This window comes from Mus pahari, chromosome 4 (genome assembly GCF_900095145.1).
Source record: "Mus pahari chromosome 4, PAHARI_EIJ_v1.1, whole genome shotgun sequence".
NCBI classification, from domain to species: domain Eukaryota; kingdom Metazoa; phylum Chordata; class Mammalia; order Rodentia; family Muridae; genus Mus; species Mus pahari.
Window position 1 is genome coordinate 88,640,838 of NC_034593.1, and position 14,219 is coordinate 88,655,056.

At 39.9% G+C, this 14,219-nt stretch overlaps 1 protein-coding gene across 2 annotated transcripts in view; it reads right to left on the reverse strand.

Annotated features, from left to right (window-relative positions):
- LOC110320478 (3 beta-hydroxysteroid dehydrogenase/Delta 5-->4-isomerase type 2) overlaps window positions 1–6,809 on the reverse strand; it is a 17,181-nt gene extending 10,372 nt beyond the window's left edge. The window contains exon 1 of one of the 2 annotated variants that reach the window (XM_021196516.2): window positions 6,745–6,809. The gene's annotated coding sequence lies outside the window, so the exon portion shown is untranslated. Of the gene's footprint in view, window positions 1–200; window positions 333–6,744 lie in introns of those variants that run through there. The other variant, XM_029538168.1, reaches the window with a different exon arrangement.
- Window positions 6,810–14,219: the final 7,410 nt, after the last annotated feature.

A 14,219-nucleotide genomic window follows, 5' to 3' on the forward strand; every position in this document is an offset into this window, starting at 1 on the left:
ATATATATATATATATATATGTATATATATATACATATATATATATATATATATTTATTCAATCTGCTTTAAAATGGTAAGAAAAGTTAAATCACAATTCAGAAACTGGTGGTTACTTGGTCCTGGAGGCTAAATGATTCAACAGCTATAGTAGTTCCACTATGGTTGTCCCTCACATTGAGGAGACAAACTGAACTTACTCAGCCACAGGGTGTGGTGTGTCAGCAGACTCAACCTGGAGCTGGAATTTTGGAAGGAAGTTTTCTGGATTGCAGCTGGTTCCTAGTCCAGGATGGCAGAAGCTTGGAAAGGTTGGTTCTGGTCTCTGCAAAGGAACCACCACCACCACCACCACCACCTCCACTACTACCACTACCACCACCAGCAGCAGCAGCAGCAGCAGCAACAACAACAACAGCAGCAGCAGCAGCAGCAACAGCAACAGCACTGCCAATTAACTCAGATTTGAGAGGGAAATAAAGCCAACACAGAGTCAGATGTTCCTCCTGGACAGGATATTTTTATCTGGGCAATTACAATAGGGTGCTATCCACAATCCCTCTTCCCCTTTTCTCTCCCTCTCTTACCCTCAATTATCTTATTCAAGTCTCTTTCCTTCATCCATTCATAGCTTTTTACCTTTGATAGAGTACCAAAACCTTCCTGTAGACCTAAATTCTGTGGTTCTGATTGTAGCTTGACTATCATTGATTTAACAGATAATATTCACATATAAACAAATACATAACATATTTTTATTTCTGAGTTTGAGTTTCCTCACTTAGGATAATTGTTTTCTAATTCTATCTATTTACCTTAAAATTTCATTATGTCATGCCTCACTCACACAAAGGTTTTTGCCATTTTCACTATCCATACATTTGTAGATGGCCATTTAACCATCTTTGAAATGTTCGCTATTTTTAATAGAGCAGCAATGACCATGTGTGAGGAAGTGTCTCTGAGGTTGGAGAGGGTGTTCTTTGGGTTTATGTCCAAGACTGGTATAGCTGAGTCTTGAGGTATATTGATTTCATCTTCCGGAAGAACCCACATTGATTTCCATCTTGCTTTTAAAAATTTGACCTCTTACCTTTGTTCCCCATCTTCACCAGTGTAAGTTGTCACTTGTTTTATTGATCTTAGCTATTTTGACTGGTGTCAGATGAAATCTCAATGTAGTTTTCATTTGCATTTGTCTAAAAACTATGAATGCTGAACATTTCTTTTAGTTTTTCTCAGCCACTTGAGTTTCTTCTTTTGAGGACTCTCTTTTTAAAATCTGTGCATCATTTTTAATTGGGCTGTTTACTTACAATTTACTTTATTGAGTTCCTTACATAATTTTGATATTATCTCTCTATAGATTTTGTATTTGGAAAAATCTTTTCCCATTCTGTAGTCTGCCAAATTCTGTTGTCCTTTGCCCTTCAGACTATTTTTCATCAGATTCTCTTTGTTAATTGTTAATCTTGAGGCCAATGGGAACACTTTTGTGTTCAGAATGCATCTTCTTGTTGCAATGACCTCAAGGGTATTCCTTGCTCTCTCTTCTATCGCCTTCAGTGTAACTGACTTAGTCTTGAGGTATTTGATTTATTAGTAGTTAGTTGTTCCACAGAATGAGAAATATGTATGTGTTTGCAATTCTTCTACATGCAGACATTCAATTTTGTCAGTACTATTTGTCAAAGATACTGCATTTTTCCAGTGTCTATTTCTGGCTTCCTTATGGGGATTTAAATGTCCATATGTGTGTGGCCTTATGTCTGTTTCTTCAATTTGATTCCATTGACTGCTATTGTTCTAGTGCTATGCTGTTTTGCTTACTACATCTAAAAACTGGGTATAATGACACCTTTAGCAATGTTTTTATAATTCAGGAATGTTTGTTTTAATATTCTAGGTGTTTTGTGTGTGTTTTCAAATGAAGATATTTGAAGGATTATGTTGACATTTCACTGGGGATATCCTTGAATCTGTAGATTGCTTTCCATGGAATGGGCCTGGTTACTAGGTTAGTCCTATTGCTCTTTGAGCATGGAGGTTCTTTCTATCATCTGATAACATCTTTAGTGTCTTAATGGTTTTATTATATAGACTTTCAATTGCTTGCTTAGAATTATTCTAAGATATTTTATCTTATTTCAGATTATTGTAAAGGATTTTGTTTCCCCAATTTCTTTATCTATTTGTCATTAAATATAGTAGGATACTTATTTTTGTGAGACAATTTTCTGTTATTTGCTCTAAATTTATATCAACTTTAGGAATTTTCAGTGGAATTTTTCATATCACTTCAGCATTCTATTCTTTTACCATCAATTAAAGATATTTTGACTTCTTTTTCAACATGTATTCCCTTGATCTCCTTCTGTTGTCCTACTGCTTTAGCTGAAAATTCTAGTAGTTTATTGAACAGATATGGAGAGAGTGGGCAAGCTTGTCTTGTTCCTGATATTAATAGAAAGGTTCTTGAGTTTCTCTCCACTTAAGTTGGTCTTGGCTATGGGCTTGTGATTATCTGTGGCCATTACATTTATGTATGTTCCTTGTATCCCTGATCTCCCAGGACTTCTTTTTAAGGCTTCTTGGATTTTGTCAAAGGCCTTTTCAGCATCTAATGAGATTATCCTTGCAGATATAATGCTTCTTCTATAAGTGTGGGAAAGAGAAGAGGAGGAAGGCCTGCCTCTTCCCTTTGTTTTCAGCACTTATATGAATTTCAGAGTGTGTGTTCACATGGTAAAAACCTCTCTACGTGTTTTAACATAAATTCAGATCACAAACTGAATAAGAGGTTATAACAGAGAAGATCTACAAACATATGCACCAGGAGCATCATTTGTTACTAGCTTACAGGTTCTCGGAAAGTTAAAGAAAATAACTAAGCTGTCCTTGAAGTTTTGTATTGATAACCCAGTCAATATCTTATCTCTTGTTTTTGCAGCTGTAGTCCTATTGTGTATATCTTCTTTAATATCTTTGGTTAATTTTTTCTGTAGCCACTTGGAATGTGCACTAAGTTTTAGAAGTCTGTTATTATCTACAAATCAATTAAAGAGTTTTGTTACAAAAGGGTATTGAGTTTCTTCTTAAGATTTGTCATTCTTCATGATGGTGATAATAGCATGCTGGCTGTTTTTGCAGAATAAATGTTCAATGGTTTTAAATACTATCAGAGTTTAGGGTCTTCCTTCAGCAATTACTAGAATCTATTCACTTTGCAGAACATTAACTTCTACTAGTCCAAGAGCCAAGAACATCATTAGATAGTATCTTATATCTATATAATGGTTTTCCACATCTTGTTGCACTTCTCTTTTTGGTGAACCCAACAACGTACTTTAAAATTGCTTGATTTATGAATTTCTTCTTCTGGAAGTTCAAAAGAAATCCCGTGAACCTGCTTGTATTTTTAAATGTACCACTTTGTGTTTTCTAAGTCTGTGTTCTTTATTCCCAGAATATGCTCCCTATGGCTCCAAAACCAGTTCTCTCTTATTTCCTTAAAGACAAGAGCTGTTGTTGTTGTTGTTGTTGTTGTTGTTGTTGTTGTTGTTGTTGTTTTGAAATGTCCACATTTGAGAACTGTTGTCTCTGTGTGTTGCAGACAAGACATGGTTTCTATGTCAGAGTACCAAGTGCTCTTAACCACTGATTCATCTCTCTAGCTCCACAATTTATCTTTAACCCAGATTCTTAAAGTAAACCTATGTAAGAGAAGGCACCAGTATGCAGTTCCCTAATCTGAACACCAGTAATGACATTGGTAAGCTGTAGTAGAATGCCTTTGATAGTAGTAGTTCAGCCCTGGTTCTACATTTGCCCTCTGATTCATGGTTCACCATGATGTGAACTGGTTAGAGATTCCAAGACCCTAAACTAAGGCTAGAAAATCACTACAAAGTCACACACACATTTTTTTTGCTTGATTTGTTAGAGAGCAGAAGACCAGTATGCCAAAGATTTTTTTGACAGTATACACTACATTTTCATTGTTTGCAGTGCTGTTTAAAATATGAAAGGGGTCTCACAAGTGGGCTAGAAACCATACCTCTTAGGTTTTGTCAAAGAGTCATCTCTGTCTCACACCTCATCTAAAAAATCTGAGTAAAGCACAACTCAAATGTAATGAGGTAATTAATCTGAGAAAAGAAATACAAAGGGACCCCTTGTTTCTTAATATCAGGCTCCATTGTGTAAATCTGCACAATAGCATTGAGTCCTATAAAAGACATTGGTGCAGAGTGCTGTACTCAAATATGCTTGCCTAGGAAAGAGCTTTTGTCAGTAAAAAAGCTGAGGTCCTTTGTAAGAGGTCATTGCAGTTTTGTTCCAAGAGGGTCTGACTTCTGCATGAATTTTGAGCACAATTTGGCCTTGAAAACATACCTGTTATTTGCCTGCTGCCTTTGTTGTCTCTGAGGTTTCATGTTTCACTGTGCTTACTCAGGCCTTGTCCTTGTAGCTTCTACCCTTCTTAAAATCTAATCAATGCCCAGAATGTGTCCTTCCTCTTATACATGGGGCTGAATAAGCTCACCACCTCCTTGCTATTTCTGATCTCTGAGTGGCAAGTTCTGACTCAAACTCTTCACAAAGTTCAATGATTCAATCTAGTTTCTTTCTCAGCCTCTGGTTTTTTGCTCTGCTTGACCTCAAATTAAGTCTGAGAATCTTTTCCAATCTTCTGGCTCATCATTCTCTGGCTAGTACTGTCTTCACCAATGCCCACCTTGTTTTCTCTTTAACCTCTTTATGTAAAACTCACTCAGTAAAACTGCCTCCTTCTCTTTTCTCTCCCTCCTCTTTTCTCCCCCTGTGGTTCTACATTAAGTAGCCTCTTATTTCTTGTCTGTTCCTGTGAGAGGTGGGCATATCCTATCCCTTACTCATTCTGTCAAATCTTTCTCTGATTCATCACTTTGTGTGCCTCTCAATTAGATGTCACTTTCAAACATGGGTGTTTCCTTCTACAAACTAAGTTTACATTCATGTTTTGTTATTAAAGATGTGTACTAAACACATATCTGTCTTCCAGCTAGAGGGATTAATGTTTTTTACTAAGGGGTGAGTGTGTGACACTACCATTGCAGGTTGGTACAGGAGGGAGTAACTGCTCCTTGAATTGTCAACAGAAGTTGGCATCCTTTACATAAAGGAAGCTCCAAGGCTTATACAGTATAAGAGTTCTGGGATTTTGGAAGCTTTTATCTACATTTTAAAGAAAGATTGTGAACTAAAGTATAATGTGTAGTAAGATTGGATTCCCTTTGGGAAATCCTACGATACTGATACACAGGGCTACGATGGTGAATCATGAGCTACAATACAGAACCCAAGATACTAGAGGGGCCTAAACCTTGAAAATCTGTAGAGGATACCCTAAGGAAGTAATCAGCCGAAGAAGGAGGCTATGTATACTACAAGTAACAAAGCCATAAGGATAGGACTGCCCAACCCTGCTGAAACATATTCAACATGGAGACCAAAAGTCTTTCAAACACACATTATCTCCTTTAATTCTTACCTTCTGCAAGTTCATGTAATTCTTATTTAGATACAAACATTTTTTTTAGTGCTACATCATCATGTTTTTTACTGAAGTCTAGGTAGACATCTGGGGTGATCAATTGGTTAGTGAACAATCCAAGTCAACTCGGAGAGGTGTCCTGGACCAGTATTTATCTCTCTCCAACAGACTAGAGATTCTCTGGGAAGGGTAGGCAGAAGCAAAAGGAAGTGTTTTAGGAAGACTTTTTAAAGGGAGAAGGATAAGCTGCAGGAAGAGCTAGTCCTGGAGGAGATCTGATATATATGACTTGTTTTCAAGTGATGGTGATGGATGTTTCTCTCCCTTACTGCTTCCGTTCCTCTTTCCCTCCCTCTCTACCCTATTTTCATCTATAGTATATGGATAAATTTTTGTACTATAGAGTCCCAGCAGACTTTTGCTTCTTGATTCTCATTATGAAGATACAACTTGCTTATATCATATAACACTTTCATTTTACATCTATACTTATATTTAAAGCATTCTACCTCTTGCCCCACCTTTCCTCCTGTGACAGCTCTTTGAAGCTATCTGTTTATGCTGTACCTTACTTTTCTGTTTTCTCAGCAGGAGCTGCCTGCCTGCTCAGACACTGTGGATATAGATGTAGTGTATGATATATCCCTCACACAATTATGTGGTAAATGGCATTCAACACATATATAAGAGCAGTGCCCTTACCTATGATAATACATGGAAGTGTTGAAGTGGGTAGCCTCATATAGTGAGTAAGGAGTTGAGAAGTATGTATAAGAAGTCATATCTTATTGAAGCTTCTGGTGGTAAATTGACATGCACTGTTTACACATGTTGATATCCAAATCTGAGATTCAGACTAGTTCTTTGACTTCAGACTCAAGCATGTTTATCTCAAATATCCTTTAAGACACTTTCCTAAGAGAGATTCCCAGTCCTTTACCCTTGTGAAATGGAGATAAGACATAGAGAAGAGTTAAAGCTATTCACAACATTTTGTCCTTGACACCAGCTAGAACAACTATTACCAAGAGAAGTTACTATTGCTTCTCTTATGTTGGAAACGTACTAATTGTGGGAATAACCATCAGGACCTTCACCTAAATAAGCAGAAACTTCCCTAACAGGCAGTGTATTCATTTCCTTGTATTGCTGATACAATACATCACAGCCAAAGCAACTTATAAAAGAAAGCATTTAATTGGACTTACCTTTTATTTCCAAGAATTGTAGATCATGAAGCCAGAGCAGTTGAGAGCTCCCCTTTTGATCTGGACAAAGAGAGGCGAGTGTGCAATGGGATTGGTAGGAAGCTTCAAAGTCCACTTCCAGTGACATAACTCCTCCAAGAATGCCACACCTCCTCATGCTTCCACAGCATTTCCACCAATGAGTACCATAGGTTTAAACATGTGAGCCTATGTGGGTGTTTGCATCCCACCATGAAGCCCTGGATCTCCAGCAGGAATGATCCAGGAAGGGTCTCCCTAGTCATTTCTACTGATAATTTAAGAGCCTTATTTGAGGTTACATTTGCTTCCTTTCCTACTTGAGCTACTCTAGTCTTATCTGCTTTGTAGTGTAAGCCCACAATTTGATGATGTTATTTGTTGATTCTCTCTTTCTCTCTCCTTTGCTCACTTTGTGTTTTGTGATTTCTAGTTAGAAATTTACCTACTGTGGGAATAACCAGCAGGAAGCTCACCTAAATAAGTGAAAACGCCCCTACCAGGCCGTGTATTCTTTACTTTGTACTGCTGATACAAAAACCTAAAACCAAAGCAATGTATAAAAGAAAGCATTTAATTTGGACTTTCATTTTGTTTCCAAGAGTTGGAGATCCTGAAGGCAGGCACAGTTGAGAGCTCCCTTATTGATCTGGACATAGAGAACAGGGTGTGCTGCAGGAACTATGTACTATAAAACATCACTCATTTATGTTGGGAGAGACCCTGTTTGAATATTAACTGCCTTGTCAGCCATAAGTGCTTACTTAGAAATTCTTATCCTTAGTGGAAAAGTACTACCTTAGTTGAGATTTCTGTGGGAAAATACTACACCCAGTGTCTTAGTCAGGGTTTCTATTCCTGCACAAACATCATGACCAAGAAGCAAGTTGGGGAGGAAAGGATTTATTCGGCTTACATTTCCATACTGCTGTTGATCACCAAAGGATGCAGAACTGGAACTCAAGCAGGTCAGAAAGCAGGAGCTGATGCAGAAGCCATGGAGGGATGTNCTTTACTGGCTTGCCTCCCCTGGCTTGCTCAGCCTGCTCTNTTATAGAATCCAAGACTACCAGCCCAGANATGGTCCCACCCACAAGGGGCCTCTCCCCCTTGATCACTAATTGAGAAAATGCCCCACAGCTGGATCTCATGGGGGCATTTCCCCAACTAAAGCTCCTTTCTCTGTGATAACTCCAGCTGTGTCAAGTTGACACAAAGCTAGCCAGTACACCTAGTTAAGAGCAAATATCTATAGATCTTGTGGACAGGTATCTAGCAACCCTCTCTGTTCTGTTCCTCCTGCTGAACTTTTAACCTAGCCAATATCCTGCTTTTGGGAATAGGTACATTCCCCCAGAAACAAAGCGATTTTGCATCATCCCCCTCCCCATATCCTGCTTCTATTGGGTATAAAACCTTCCTGGGAAAAAATAACATTTGTCAGCTTGATCAGACTTCACTTGTTGTCTGTTCTTTGTGTTTCTTGTTCCCCATTCTCTTCCTGGTGGTTCCCCAGTCCTCGTTTACCTTCTTGCAGGTTGGGATAAACTGGCACCCAGAAAGTGGGGCTTCCCAGGGATCACCAAGGAAGAGAATGCTGCTCATTATTGGAGGGTTGGCCAACCTGCTTATCTTGAGAAACACCAGAGAGCAACTTTGATTCAGCTTGATGCCACGGTCCAACCTGCTGTGAGACAGTCTGGGAAGAGAGCATAGTGTGGAGCAGATCTTAGGAGAAATACAGTAAGATATGGCATGAGAATTTTCTAAGTAGTCACGTTTTATGTCAGGGATCAAGGAGACAATCAAAATGTGAGAAACTAGGGTTAAGAAAAAGGATTTTAGATTTTTGTTTGAGACATTTGCTCATGGTACTTCCAAGAGGGAGCGCCGGAAATGCAGTTTCTCAAAGAACCCATCCCCTTTCCTGCTTCTGCTAATCTGGTGACTCATATACCTCCTTTGTCCCCTTTAAGAGAAGGACTCTTGCTTGCTCTGTGGCTGATGTTATAGACCTTTTCTTGCTCCCACTCTGGGAGGAAACTAGGATGGCAGACCTTTATCCTTCCCTCATTGATTTTGATAATGAGCTGCTACCCACTGAGTAGTTGGCTCTCATAGGAGAGGAAACAGAGCAGAGAGCTATTGTGCTTCACACAAACTGGCTACAATTGCCCTGGCCTCGGCTCCTCCACTGAGAAATGTTGCCACACTTCCATCATTCTTTCCACCACCGCCCTATGGGATTTTAGATGCAGTTTTTAATCTGCCTGCCATGTCCCCGGTGCCCACTGTCAGTTAACTGCTGAGGTGGCATCTCTGTGCAATATGATAGAAACCCGAAAGGAGCAAGGGTAGCTGCTCAGAGCTCTCCAGCAATTAGAAGACAAATTGTGTATCCTCTGTATAGGGTAATAGAAATCACCAAGGGAAAAATTCAGATTCTTGCCAGTACCACAGTGGTCAAGAATCCTTCTCTTTAAGGGGACAAAGGAGGTGTATGAGTCCTATATTTATATCAGCACAACAGACCATTGCTCAATTGTTGCTTTTCCCCAGCATCTTTACTACAAATTCCTATCTAAAGATACCAGGGCCCCAGGCAAGACGGGAATAGCAGAGGCTTTTTGGGCCTAAAAGATTACTTCCTCTCACCCTATGCTTACCTTGAAGCTAAATGGAAAAGCATTTCAAGGACTCTTAGATTCAGGAGCTGATGCCACTGTCATTTTGGACAAATTCTGGCCAGCTGCCTGGCAGCTGACAGATTCAGTCACCCATTTACAGAGGATTTGGCATTCTAAAAATCCTCAAGTCAGCACTCAGACACTTAGGTGGACAGAACAAGAAGGAAATTCAGACACCACAGTCCCCTTCGTGATCCCCAATTTACCAGTCAGTCTCTGGGGAATGAGTGTTTTCATGTGCAACCTCAATGAAGTGGTGACAAAACCAATGCTGGCACAGGGATTTCTGCAAGGACAAGGGTTAGAAAAACAGTCACAAGGCATAAAAGAAACTTTGACTCTGACACAGAAATTTGACTGGCAAGGCTTGGGATCTCAGCTTCAACCTTTTCCCTAATGGCCTCTGTCATGCCTGCTCCCCAGACTCATACAGAGAAAATTTCCTGGTAGAATACTGCCCCCGTCTGGGTTGATCAGTGGTTGCTAACACAAGAGAAACTGGCATCTGCAAAACAGTTAGTGCGGGAACAGTTAGCAGCTGGTCATATTGAGCCATCTTCCTCCCCCCGTAACACCCTGATTTTTGTTATTAAGAAAATGTCTGGTAAGTGGAGGCTCTTACAAGATCTCCATGTGGTTAATAAAGTCATGATTCCTTTTCTTTTCTTTTTTTTTTAAAAGAATTATTTATTTATTATATGTAAGTACACTGTAGTTGTCTTCAGACACATCAGAAGAGGGCATCAGATCTCAATATGGATGATTGTGAGCCACCATGTGGTTGACTGGGATTTGAACTCTCAACCTTCGGAAGAACAGTCAGTGCTCTTAACCATTGAGCCATCTCACCAGCCCCAAAGTCATGATTCCTATGGGAGCCCTGCAGCCTGGTCTTCCATTTGCTGCAGTCATCCCAGCAAATCTCTTTTAAATTGTTATTGATTTAAAAGATTGCTTTTTTTTTAACCATACCCCTTCATCCAGATGATTGTCATCATTTTGCATTTAGCCTTCCTCAAATTAATTTTCACGGACCCATGGAATGCTTTCAGTGATGATTTCTCCCTCAGGGAATGGCAAATAGCCCTACCTTGGGCCTCATATATGTAGCCCATGTAATTCAGCCCCTTAGGTAAGCTTGACTACAAATATACATTATTTATTACATGGATGATATTTTGTTGCACCCTCTAAAAGACAACAGGCACTTCCATATTTTTAGCAACAGGCGTTAAGTTCACAGGAACTTAAGTTGCCACCAAAAAGATTCAGATGAAAGATCCTTATTTCTATCTGGGATATGAGCTTGAGCTGGGACAGTTCCATACCCCAAAGATTGAGTTTCAGCTTTCTTCCCTTAAGACTTTGCATGATTTTCAACAGTTGTTTGGGAACCTCTAGTTTTTTCACCCCTATCTAAAGATTCCTCCTGAGCTTTTAGTTACCCAACTCCTCTCAGGAGACTTCCATCTTTTGTCCCCACGAAGCCTTACTCCCCAAGCCATTTTAGCCCTATAGCAGATAAGTCAAGCCATTTCTTTCCAAACCTCATTTCAAATTTATTGCCCTGCCACACTTTATTTTATAGTTTGTGCTACAACACATACTCTGGTGGAGCCCAAGACTCCTGCCAAGAAGGGGTGTCCTTTGTTATGGGTATATCTCCCCTGAAGTCCAAGTAAGGTTTTTAGCAACTTATTATTCCTTGTCTAGGAAGGAATTCCTTATTATTCCTAATTGTCAAGGAAGGAAAATGTCCAGACAATATTAGTTAGGGTTTTACTGCTGTGAACAAACACCATGACTCAGGCAACTCTTAGGAGAACAACATCTAATTGGAGATGGCATGCAGGTTCAGAGTTTCAGTCCATTATCATCAAGATCGGAGCATGGCAGTGTCCAGAAAGGCATGGTTCAGGAGGAGCTGAGAGTTCTTCACCTTGATCTCACTGCAGCCAGGAAACTCCACTCCTTAAAGCACCTTGGTGTTTAAAGATGGTTCCTCAACAGGCAAATCTGCCTTTGTTGGACAAGATTGGGTTACTTTAGTGCAGTCCTCATATTCCTCTGCCCAACTGGTAGAATTGCTTGTAGTTCTTCAGGTTTTTAAAATGTTACCAATGACCCCATTTAATTTATATACTGATAGTGTTTATGTGGTTCATTCTATTCCTGTCTTAGAGACAGTCCCATATATTAAGCCTGCTTCCACTGCTTCCAAATCATTTGTAGAGATTCAGTTCCTGATCATTAAAAGGACAGTGCCATTTTTTTGTGGGGCACTTGAGAGCCCATTCTGGCCTGGGTAGTCCTCTATCATGTGGAAATGCACTAGCTGATGCGGCTACTCACATAGCATTCCCCACCTTACTTGATTCCATAGATTTGGCTAAACAGGCTCATGCTTTGCAGCATTTAAATGCCTGTATCTTGTGTCAAATGTTTAAGATTTCTAGAGATCAATCAAGAGAAATTGTTATGTCCTGTGGAACATAAATCATGTAGTTGTCAAAATCAACAAGATGCTATGAACAAGATGCTTTGAAGGGGTTACTCTAATATAAAGCAAAAGGGTAAAAGAAGAGTTAGAGAAAGGCGTTTATGTGGTCATTGTCCACAAACCCTGTTGCTGAGTTGAGAACCTGACAAGTGAATGGGGATATCATTGGATGATGATGACCTCTGGTAAAACAACAGGTGAAGTGGATATGACTCCACAGACAGTGGAAGACCACCATTGAGAGAAGGCTGCCATTGAGAGAAGCTCACCCAAGAACTTCTTGTGAGGTCCCTGTGGCAGTTTGCTCTTTGTGCAGCTCACCATGTCCTGGTTAGAGAGCATAATGGATATCAGCTGCCAGTTTGTGTTTGCCCTCAGCCTGCTTTCAGGACTGGACATCAGCTGCTGGTTGGTGCCTGAGGTTAGCCTGATAAGAGGACTGATCTGCAGCTGCTGAGTTGTTTGTGGTATTTGCCTTGGGACTGAACTGCTGTCAAAGAATATTGAGCTTGCCCTGTAAAGAACTATTGTTGAACAGGTCTACTCTCCCCTTTTGTGATAAATTTTCTCTTATACTACCTCAGCTGGCTGGTGGACTAGACCAGTGGTTGAACTCTTATTAAAAGAAGGCTGCAGCCGGGCATGGTGGTGCATGCCTTTAAACCCAGCACTCTGGAGGCAGAGGCAGGCGGATTTCTGAGTTCTAGGCCAGCCTGGTCTACAAAGTGAGTTCCAGGACAGCTAGGGCTATACAGAGAAACTCTGTCTCAAAAAAAAAGAAGGTTGCAAAAAAGACCTACAAACAGGGGAGCAAATGCCTTGTGTATTAAAAACTCCAATAATGGTGTGGTCGTTTGAATATGCTTAGCCCATAGGGAGTGGTAATTTTAGGAGGTGTGGCCTTGATGGAGGGAGAGTGTCACTGTGGGAGTGTCACTGTGGGTATGGAATTTTGAAGCTTTGCCCAGTGTGGGATATTTTCTCCTGGATGCAGTGAGGTCAAGGTGAAGAACTCTCAGCTCCTCCTGAACCATGCCTGTCTGGACACTGCCATGCTCCCATCTTTTTTTTTTTTTTTTATTTTATTATTATTATTTTCTTTATTTACATTTCAAATGCTATCCCGAAAGTTCCCTATACCCACCCCCCGCCCCTGCTCCACTACCCACCCACTCCCACTACTTGGCCCAGGCCTTAACTTGTGCTGGGTCATATAAAGTTTGCCATGCTCCTATCTTGATGATAATGGACTGAAACTCTGAACCTGCATGCCATCTCCAATTATATGTTTTTCTCATAAGAGTTGCCTTAGTCATGGTATTTGTTCACAGTAGTAAAACCCTGACTAAGACAGAAGTTGGTACCAGGGACTGGGATATTACTGTCATAGGCATGACCATGCCTTTTTTTATGGATGTGCATTTGGAAAGTGTCTTAGTTAGGGGAAGACCCCCTGATGATCTTGGCTACAGACAGAAATGAAAAATCTGAGAATTTCAAGTGGGACAGGTTACATGATTTACTCATTCCTCAGTCTTGGAATAGCCCTGTAACAGGCTTAGACATTAAAATGTCTCCAGACAAAACTCCAGCTAAGATTGAACAATAAATTTTGTTGGTTTTGGAATCATTAAGATTCATTATGCCATCCTTCATATGGCATGAATAGCGATCTATTACAATTGGTTGTTAATCAAATAAACTCATAAAAGGATATTTGTTTTTCAACTGATCAAACAAGGAGTAAAAATTCATCCCTAATTTATTTGAGCACCTTGCACAGTTCATATGAATATCTTAATAGTACTAAAATCTTGGTCCTGAGATTAATATATTACAGAATGTACAGCTCTGGCAAGATTCATACTTGGGGTACTGCAATGACCTTCTGTTCCAGCATCCTGCGTCCTGATTTTGATTTGAGAGACTTGGTTCCAGAACCACTTCAGGAATATCTGGTGATTCCTGATGACCTGGTTCATCTACCCTTTCAGAATCCAGTCTGAATTTAAGTCAAGCCCTGAACCTTGTAAGCATACAGAGACTGGATAACAGATGTAATGACTAGCTTCCTTTTTCTTTCTTCTATTTGCAATTAGAAACAAGTTTATTAATTTGATTTTGCCAAAAATGAGACAGAACCACTCCAAACTCTTCAAGCAAAAAGAGGAAAACACAGGGCCCTTCACCTCCAGTTCCTGACATTGACATTTGCCTACCTCCTTTAGCCCTTACTCCTTTGTAAAATATGCTAGAAGAATTGCAAACAA